Consider the following 10,544-nt stretch of genomic DNA (forward strand, 5'->3'; position numbering starts at 1 on the left):
TTCCATTAAAGTTGTGGTCCCAATCAATGCAGTGGAAGGAAAGGCAGAGTGACATTGTCGTGCTGGTTGTGGATACCACACCCTTCCATATGTCCATCCACATGGTGTATTCACCTGCTTGCATTGGCAGGAAATAACACTACTTTGGGGGCTTACTTGCTATCCTGATGTCAAAACAATTGACAATCAGACTGATTATTTACTGTAGACAGGACTTGGAAAACCTGTGTAAGGGTCTGTGTCTGACCTGCTGAGATAACCACACAGGTGAATGGGGCAGATGCAGTCTGAAGACAGACAGTTGTAGAGGTTCAGAGGGAGAGCAGGAAATGTAGTCAGTCTTTTAATAGTGGGGGAAAGGGCAGGTTCAATTTTTAAAAGTTTGTTTTCCTGACAGGAGAAAGCCAGAAAATGAAACTAGGTAGAAATGCAGTTTCTTGAACCGTGACCTACTATGTGATCCCATGTGCTTCTGGAGCCTGGGAATTGGCTCTGTGAATCCTTACCTATGGTCGTCGTGGGGATGGCCATCCAGGGTCTTGACGATGGCATTTTCTGGAACTATTCTGTGCAGCTTGCATGAATCCAGAGGCATCTTTCCCTAATTTTGATGGCAGTGTATTCGGTTAGCAGTTCGTCATAAGGTGCTTCCCAGTGAGGTGGCACTGGGTGCTCTCTGAAGACTTGATGTGCCTTCCATATTCCATAGAAGGGGTGGTAAGACTTGTCAGTGGCACAGGCCACGTTCTTATTGTCTGTGGATGATATGACCCAAGTGTACCAGTTAGTTCTTGGTCCTGGATATGCATGGCATCAACTTGGTCATAGCAGTTATAAAGTTCACTCAATCAGTAATGAAAGTGTTAAGCATTCCTTTCTAAAATACAATTGCAAAGGGGCTCAGTCCCTGCCTGCTATCTGGGGCATTCCAAATCTCATTAAGGGCCAAGGACAATGATTCTAGACGTTCCAGGAAAGTTTGCAGATGGATTTTTCCTGAAGGACTTTGTGTCTAGTTTTTCATGTTCCATATATGTTTCCCTAATCCTCATATCCTCATCTTCCTCTTCTGTGATGATTGAAGATCACGTGGGGTATGAAATTCTAACGAATACCCCCAAGTCTTTCCAAGTAGGTAGTTTGTCTATGTGCTGAAGTGAGTTCCTTGGTCTGGCTAAATCCATAATGGAATGGGAAAACCAGGGACCATTTCAGGCATCACATTCTTTACCAGGGTCGTGGCATTGGCAGGTCCAGTCAGAAAGCATCAGTCCATCCACCAAACATGCGGCCATTAACCAAAGAGGAAGCCAATTTGTCAAATCCATCTGGAGAGCCCCAGTGGGCAGGGAGGGGCTAGAGGGACTCCCTGAGGCCTGCAGATATTATACGGAACTTGGAGAGATTTACAAGTAGTGCCCTGGGAAATAATTTAGTCAGAGGTTTAGTGGATGCCTGGGAAGAACCCGCTGACTCTCACTTTCTTAATTATCCCATCTGTTGGGGTTAGTGCAAGACCAAAGGAGAGAAGAACGTGGCCTCAGCAGGCCCACTAAACCCCAATGTACACCCCATCTAATCACTATCTGTCCACCTGTCTTTTTCACGTTGTGAGGAACTTACATGATAAACAATAGTCCAAGTTGGGGATAAAGACAGGCTTCTATAGTGGGGGAAAGGACAGGGGCCTGTGTTCTTTGCTGTGTATTTGACAGCCTTGTGAGCTCTGTCAGTCACTGGACAGATAGCATCAGTCTCCTCACAGTTTGGGCTGGAGTGACTATTAGCAATTTTAGCAGTAAGATCAGTTGTGTGCAATAAGGCAGCAATTACATGTCTGCTGGAAAAATGTCCTCTGGTACTCATGGGGGTTAGGAGCTGTGGGATTTCTAGAGGTTGCCAACAGCCCTGAAGACTCCAGGGTATGTCTGGAATGGCTGTGAATAGTGGTGGTCTTTCCCTTTGCGGATGTGCAAGCTTGGGAAAACCTGGGAGCGCAGTGGCTTAGACTGATTTTACAGCAGGCAGAGAGGACACCTGGAGTACTTCTAGTAGGGACACTGGCCTGCCTGGTTCCTATGTTTCCCCACATACAGAAGCAATCACAAAATAGAAGTCAGGGTGGGGCACCTGGGTGGCTCAGTTGGTTAAACCATGGACTACGGCTCAGGTCAGGATCTCGCAGTTTGTGAGTTCAAGCCCTGCATCGGGCTCTGTACTGACAGCTAAGAGCCTGGAGCCTACTTCAGATTCTAAGTCTCCCCCTCTCTCTACCCCTCCCCTGCTCACGCTCTGTGTCTCTCTGCCTCTCAATAAGAAATAAATGTTAAAGAAAAAAAATTTTTAAATAGAAGTCAGGGTTGACCACCAGATATCCCAGAAATCATTCATGTAGCTGAGGGCAATTGTGTGGAATGAAGTAGGGTCTCCCCTTTTAAATTTTTTTAATGTTTATTTATTTTTGAGAGAAAGACAGAGTGTGAGTGGGGGAGGAGCGGAGAGAGAGGGGGACACAGAATCTGAAGCAGGCTCCAGGCTCTGAGCTGACAGCACAGAGCCAGATGCATGGCTCAAACTCACAAACCACGAAATCATGACCTGAGCTTAAGTAGGAGGCCCACCAACTGAGCCACCCAGGAGCCCTGTGTCTCCCTTTTTAGGGAGGGGAGTGGGATAGTGGGATTTAAAGTGTTAACATGACACAAGATGATGGAGGGGTTGGTCAGTGGCCAGCTGGTAGGTAGGTGGTGGGCCTGGGAATTACAAATTTGTCAGAAAGGAACATAGAGGTGAGTGGGGACCTTAATGTATCCAGACAGCAGCTGTGGGGGGTGCAAGCATGCAGTGGTACCTGATGGCCCAAGGTCTAATTTTCATGAGAAGAAAGTTATAGGACATATCCGAGAGGCACAGGTTGTCACAGGATACCTGCAGCCGCTGCATTCCATGGAATGAGAGGTGAAACATGTTACTGATATTCAGCTGAGAGTTCGGGGTGTGCACAGAGCTAATATTAATGCTTTAAAGTAGGTTAATGCCTCTGAAAGCCATGAAAAGGAATCTATGGCAGCATCAGGTAGGGGTGAGAGGCTCATATAGATACAGCAAGTTCAGTGAAGTTAGGGGGCTTTAGGAAGCAAAGCCAGGTTTCCTTAGAAGTTTATGCAACTGCATTTTTGTACTGGTGAGAGGGATGCGAAAAACTGACAAGACACTTTGTGGGGAGATTTGAAGCATGGTGACATACTCCTAGTTGGTAGTAGCTGTTTGCAACCATGGACATCAACAAGACAGGAGGGTGTATGGTCCTGTCTGGCTGGTGCTTTAGGAGGGTGGGGGCGTCTGCAAGGGCTCCCTGCCCCTTTGGCAATGGAATGACAGACACTGACATACTGAACAAGAGTGCAGGCTTGGGTGCAGGTACAGAATGTAAGTCGGCTTCAAGAACTTGGAGAAATATTGAGCCCGATTTCGTTGGCTTCCCCAAGCATACACACAAAGAGAAAGCATAAGTCAGGGTGCAATGGCATTGACAAGAAAGTTGAGCAAATGTTCATTCCAGTAATGCATCTTCATCACCAGGGATTGAGGCATGAATGCCAGCTCAGTTAGGGACAGAGGTTGGGGGATGCGGAATTTGTGACAAAAGACTTTATGGCTCCTACATTGTACAAATCAGTAGCTTTGATTGCCATCTGAATCAATTATGTTCTTTCTTTACTCACAAGATTGGGGTGTTACATGGTGAGGAGGTAAAGCAAGAACGTCATGTGGTAACAGAGTCTTTCACAGGGTCAGGTCCTCCCTCTGCAGCAAGACAGGGCATGTGGCTACTTGTGGCAGGTGCCAGTCCCTTTCCCAGGCCCCTAGAGCACAAGCTAAGCATTAGACACATTCCATCCTCGTGTGCATATGAGGCCCAGACACTAGTGGGCACATCTTTAAGACTCATCCTCTGAGGAGCACTTTGAATGAAGGTGGGTCTCCATTAGGGAAAGGGGGAAGCTTGAGGTGTGGTCTGATGGCAGGGAAATGAGAACACCTTATTGTCCCTCCTGCATTTTGGATATTAACTCCTTTTTAATATTTTTTATTGTAATGTCTACCCTCCCATAGACTGCCTTCTAGCTCTGCAAATATTTGCTTGCCCCTTTTCTAGTATGGTATAGTCCCCCTTGCCTGCTTTGTTCTCTGTGACTTTGCTTTTATATCAAATCAATCATTCTCTCGGGGCGCCTGGGTGGCGTAGTCGGTTAAGCGTCCGACTTCAGCCAGGTCACGATCTCGCGGTCCGTGAGTTCGAGCCCCGCGTCAGGCTCTGGGCTGATGGCTCAGAGCCTGGAGCCTGTTTCCGATTCTGTGTCTCCCTCTCTCTCTGCCCCTCCCCCGTTCATGCTCTGTCTCTCTCTGTCCCAAAAATAAATAAACGTTGAAAAAAAAATTAAAAAAAAATCAATCATTCTCAAATGAATGTCATGACGTTTATCTTTCATGTTTTCTTTGAAGGCATTTAGGTTCAAGTGTTCTTCTTAATCCTTCATCCATTTTGAGATTTTTTTGTGTCGACGTATATGTATGAAGCAAGATTATGGTCAAATGTTATTATTTTGCATGTATATATCAATACTATTTTTTAATTTTTACTTTGTTTTTGAGGGAGAGACACAGATAATGAGTAGGGAGGCACAGAGATAGAGGCAGAAACAGAATCCAGGCCCTGAGCTGTCAGCAGGAGCCTGATGTGACGCTCAAACCCACAAACCATGAGATCATGACCTGAGTGGAAGTGGGATGCTTAACTGACCGAGCCACACAGGTGCCCCTAGTCAACACTATGTTTAAGAGACACTATCCTCCCCTCACTGTGCATTGTTGGAAATCTCGTGGAGGATTTGCTGACTGCATCTGCAAACTTCTACTTCTGGGCTCCATAATGAGCTCCACTGGCCTAAATGTCTCATTTGATGCCAGCAGCACACTGTTGTGGTTAATGTACCTCTGCAATATCTTTAGAAAGAGAGAAGTATGATGTCTCCAGGTTCTCTCGACGTCATGATTGTTTTGTTGCTTCCATGTGTTGTGTGCTTTCATATGAATTGTATATTTTTCAGGTTCCTTAAAAAACTCATTGGCATTTTTATTGACATAACAAGAGAAACATAAAAATAACATAAAAAGATAAAGCAGACAGAAAATAGAGTCTATCACAAATACAGAAAACAAATCAATTACATAAAAATTTGTATTTGGAAAAGGAAGTAAAATTTGAAAAAAATAGGTAGCCTGGGGAAATAGGGAAGACTCAAACAAATGCAATCAGAATTGAAAGAGGAGACATAACTGAACTAAAGACATGAAAAGGATCATTAAAGAAAAACTTAGATATTTATAGGCCAACAATTAGATCACCAGGAACAAATTACACATTTTATGCCATAATGTAGTCCAGCAAGACTGTTTCATGGAAAATTACAAAATGAACAAAAGAAAAATTAATAAGATTTCTCTAGCTAAAACCTCACCTTCCAAATAATCTGCATAGGAGTCCTTAGCTTTATTAAAACTTCTACTAAGTATTTAAAGAGGTATTAATGCCAATGTTTCTCAAACTATTACAAACCAATGATAAAAAACAGCACTCCCAAATGCATTTTGTGAGGACAGCATTGCTCTCACACCAAAGCCAAAGAAAGACACCAGAAGAAGGGAAACTACAGGTAACTATCTCAAATGAACATACAAGCAAAATTCCTTCACAAAATTTGAGCATACTGAATTCAAAAGAACATTGAGAGGGCCATACAACATAATCCAGTGTGATTCACTCCAGGGATGCAAGGATCCTTCAATATACACAGTTGCATAAATGTGATGTCCTCCATTAACAGAGGGAGTGATTGAATCAAAGCTATTCTTAATTGATTCAAAAAAAAATTAGACAAAATTCAACACATGTTCCTCAATTAAAAATAACCCAATTAAAAAGGAACTGAAGGAGATTACCTCCACATGATCATAGCCACTATGAAAAGCCCACACCTGACAGCATATTGAACGGTAAAATGCTGAAGGCTTTCCTGTCAAATCAGGAGCCAGGCAATGATGGTCACCCCTAACATAAGTATTCCCCATGATAACGTGAAGAATACATATGCCACCTCAAACTATGTCATCTTGTCACATTGCTTATTTGGATGAAAGTCACTTGAGAAATAGTCCAAGTACACTCAGACTCTCCATCGTCCCTTGACAGAAGGATATAAATCTCCCTTCCATATACCAAGAGGGAAGAACCATCCTTAGCACCAGAATAAGGACACAGGCACAAGAAGGCTGTGCAAACAAGCCTAGTTACTTGGTGACTAACATAATACCCCAAACTTAACTCTTGCCAAATCCAATGTTTTGTTGTCTGAAAGTCACAGTGCCACCTGCTTTGTCCTTTTTCTGGGTGTCATATCATTAGGAAGGCCATGCACTTACAAAATGAAATTTAGTCTCTCCTGTAGATGTGTCTTATGTCAATTGAATCCTTACACTGTCTAAATCCCAGAAGAAAAGAAGGGAAAAGCTTTCTTCTCCAACAACTGGAAGACGTAACCAGAAAAAAATAGGGAATAAAAAAAATAAAAGACATTTAAATCAGTAGGAAGGAAGAAAAATTACCTGTTTGCAGATGACATGATCTTAAACATAACAAAACACTTGAGATACCACAAAAACTTAGAACTACTTTTAACAATGAGGGAAATTGCAGGATACAAAATGAACAACAACACCAAAAAGGCACCTGTGATTGTACGCACCAACATGGAAATATATGCAAAACAAATAACAAAATTATACAAGTGAAAATGACACAGAATAAAGAATTTTGGATTAAACTTCAAAAAATATGTAAAACACTTGTAGAGTGAAAATGACCTTTGTTGATGAAAGACCTGGAAAAATGCACACACGCCTGCAAATATACCTGTGCTCACTGATTGGAATTATTTATATTGTCACAGCACCATCTACACAAACTAAACTACAAGTGTGTCCCAAACCCTGTCGTTCACTTTTAAAGAATCAAATCAAAGTCTTGGGTTTGATATATATGTCAGAGCACATGCAAATGGGGTCATTTCTGTGTTGATAAAACCAGCCCATCCCAGACTCTGCAGCTGGGAGAGGAGCCCCCAGCCCGGGAGTCACAGGTGTTCCCATTCTATGATCAGGACAGAACAGACACCTCACCATGGAGTTTGTGTTTGGCTGGGTGTTCCTGGTTGCTCTTTTAAAAGGTAATTCAGGGGCGCCTGGGTGGCGCAGTCGGTTAAGCGTCCGACTTCAACCAGGTCACGATCTCACGGTCCGTGAGTTCGAGCCCCGCGTCGGGCTCTGGGCTGATGGCTCAGAGCCTGGAGCCTGTTTCCGATTCGGTGTCTCCCTCTCTCTCTGCCCCTCCCCCGTTCATGCTCTGTCTCTCTCTGTCCCAAAAATAAATAAACATTGAAAAAAAAAATTAAAAAAAAAAAAAGTAATTCATGGTGAACGAGAGACACAGAGCATGTGAGTGGATATGAGTGAGAACCAGTGGATGTGTGACAGTTTCCTGACCAACATGTCTTGTGTCTGCAGGTGTCCAGTGGGACGTGCAGCTGGTGGGGTCTGGGGGAGACCTGGTGAAGCCTGGGGGGTCCCAGAGACTCATCTGTGTAGCCTCTGGATTCACCTTCAGTAGATATGGAATGAGCTGGGTCTGCCAGGCTCCAGGAAAGGGACTCCAGTGGGTCGCATATATTTATGATGATGGAAGTAGCACATACTACGCAGACTCCGTGAAGAGCCGATTCACCCAGAACACCCTCTATCTGCAGATGAACAACCTGAGGGCCGAGGACAAGGCCACATATTACTGTGCAAGAGACAAGGTGAGGGGACCTCACTGGGAGCCCAGACACAAACATCCCTGCAGGAAGGGATCATCACCACGAAGGAGTGCACACTATGCACAATTTTGCTTTGTGTTGCCAGGAGCAGGTGAAGATGGAGGTTACAGGCAGGTTTCCTGTCAGGGTCTGGGGCTTCCTGTCCACACAGCAGTTTCTCCAGGGAGCCTCTCTGGACACAGGATTCTGTGTTTACCTACTAACTGTGTGAAATATATCATTGTTGTCATAGGAAAACTACCCTAACATGCACAAAGACACAGTTGTTTGCATTGCTTACTCCTGCCCCTCAACATGAGTGAATTACAGATTTCCTGAGACACAATAGCTGAACATTTACATGAGTCCCAGATGCACTCCCTGTGAAGCCAGGACCATAGGATCCCACAGCTACCCATTATCTTCACCCAGCCCTTATCCCAATCAAACAATGTGACACTTCCTTCATGGCACTTTGCTACTCAGGACTTTAAATGAGATACAGCTCTATTCAATTCCTCTAAACAAGAGATAAATCATCTCCATGTATTAGTGATGTATTCCTTTGAGCAACAGAACCCAAAGAACATTGGTTTCCAAGACAAAATATGTTGAGATTTCCCATGATCTACCGTCACAAGTTGGGGACCCAGGAAAACCAGTGGTGTAATTCTCGCCTGATTCTGAACTAGTGTCTAGTCTCAGAACCTGCAGAGCTGATGATGTAACTCTAAGAACAAGGGCAGGAGGAGATTAATGTTCCAGTTCAAACAAGCACATGGGAAGTAAAAATGAGGGAATTCTTCCTCCCTCTGCAACGGATTCTACTCAGAACTATAATGGAATGGGTGATGCCCAGACAGAAAGAAACCATGGATGGAAATGTCAGTCTCTTCTGGAAACTCATCACAGACATACACAGAAACAGTCGTGATTCTGGACACCCATGACACAGTCAAGATGACACATAAAGGTAATCATGACACGTCAACCAGCTGTAAATGTCGAGTTCAAAGACTGAAGATTTAGAAGTCCATGCCATCACTGGGGTGGAGCTGGGTGGGCATAGCTATGCTGCTGTGGAGGAGCCCCGAGGCCCATAGGGACTGCTGCGGTTTGAAGATCCCCTATTTGGGAGCCAGGACATTGCCTCTTGTGGGGCAGGAGAGTTGACAGGCACCATTGCACTGCCCTGGTCATTAGTACAGGAGCCTCTCCTGAGAGCAGCTAACTGAATGCTGCCTTCTTGTTTTTCCTCATCATGAACTCCAATCCCCTAGTGTTCATGCAACTGCCCTTCTGGGATAACCAGCTCCAGCCACGACACAGCGAGACAATCTCCCAGAGGATCAGTGGGGTCCCTGTCATATTGAGTATACAATTTGGTGTATTCAAACCCAGCTAGAGCTCCTGAGATAAAACATAAGAGCACTGAGGTGCCAGGTGGGCCAATGGATTGGACACAGACAGGGTGAAGGCCGGGTTCTGAAGCAAGCCTGGGACCCATGAGTACAGATTGTTCTCTCTGTGTGAGGGCTTCCTGAACAGGGGTAGCTGGGAACTCCAACTGCAGGGACTAGAGGGGGAGTTGATGCGAATATTTCCTCCAACCAATTACGGACAGAATTCAGTGAGCAGCACAGCACCTCCCCAGTAGATACGGAGCTACTAACACCAAGCTATACCCACCTTGCCTTCCTCAGGTGCTTCCTTATTAGGGAAAGAGTTCCTGGAATCCATACCAACATTGCACCCCTCCCTCCAAAGACCACCATATACCCACACAGGCACCAAGTCTACTGACCATATAGTGAGGAATAGCTTCACCTATAGGGGAGATAGGAATTAGCCTTTTTTAATAATGAGAACAAACTCACCTAGTTAAAACTCACAACACTATGGACAAAGTTGAAAAACTCCCCACTAGAGGCAAGGAAAACTCTGCAGAGGACTGACCTCAGGGACAGAGCAGCCAATACATGACAGCACAGTGTACACAGCACATGCAAGAAATGCTTCCAGAATGTCAGGTCCTCAACAGTATATAAACATTACTCAATAAATACACTACTCTAGAAGCATAAAACATGACAGGATTTTCCTAAAACACTTAAGAAAGCGGAGACATAGACATACACCATGGTGGAGGAATTCATTCCATGAGAAAAACGATAAAAGGACATTGCCAGGGATATAATTAAAACACATATAAATAATTTGCCTCAAACAGAATTTAAAACATATCATAAGGAACCAAAACTTTTAAAAACTATCATAAGGATACTAGCTGTGCTTGAGGAAAGCCTAAAAGACAAGAGGATACCCTGACTGCAGATGGAAAAGACCTATATCCCAGTCAGGCTGAAATTTTTAAAATCCTGTAACCAAGATATGAAATTGATTGGATATAATGAACTCAACGCAGAAAGAAGCAGATGAATGAGTAAGTGACATGGAAGATAAAATTTTGTGAGAAATGAAGCAGGAAAGAAGAGGAAAATTAAAATATTGCCTCACAAACGTATACTTAGGGAATCAGCAACTCCATAAAGTGTAATAAAATTATTTTCAAAGGAGTCCCAGAAGAAGAAAAGAGGGAGAAAGAAGGGGAGAAGTTTTATCTGAATGCAT

At 44.0% G+C, this 10,544-nt stretch overlaps 1 pseudogene; it reads left to right on the top strand.

The window, feature by feature from the left end:
• The first annotated feature begins 7,191 nt into the window (after nucleotides 1-7,191).
• LOC112856811 (immunoglobulin heavy variable 3-23 pseudogene) lies at nucleotides 7,192-8,145 on the top strand (annotated as a pseudogene).
• Nucleotides 8,146-10,544: the final 2,399 nt, after the last annotated feature.

This window comes from Puma concolor, chromosome B3, assembly GCF_028749965.1.
Source record: "Puma concolor isolate L17-30 chromosome B3, mPumCon1.1.hap2, whole genome shotgun sequence".
Classification (NCBI taxonomy): Eukaryota; Metazoa; Chordata; class Mammalia; order Carnivora; family Felidae; genus Puma; species Puma concolor.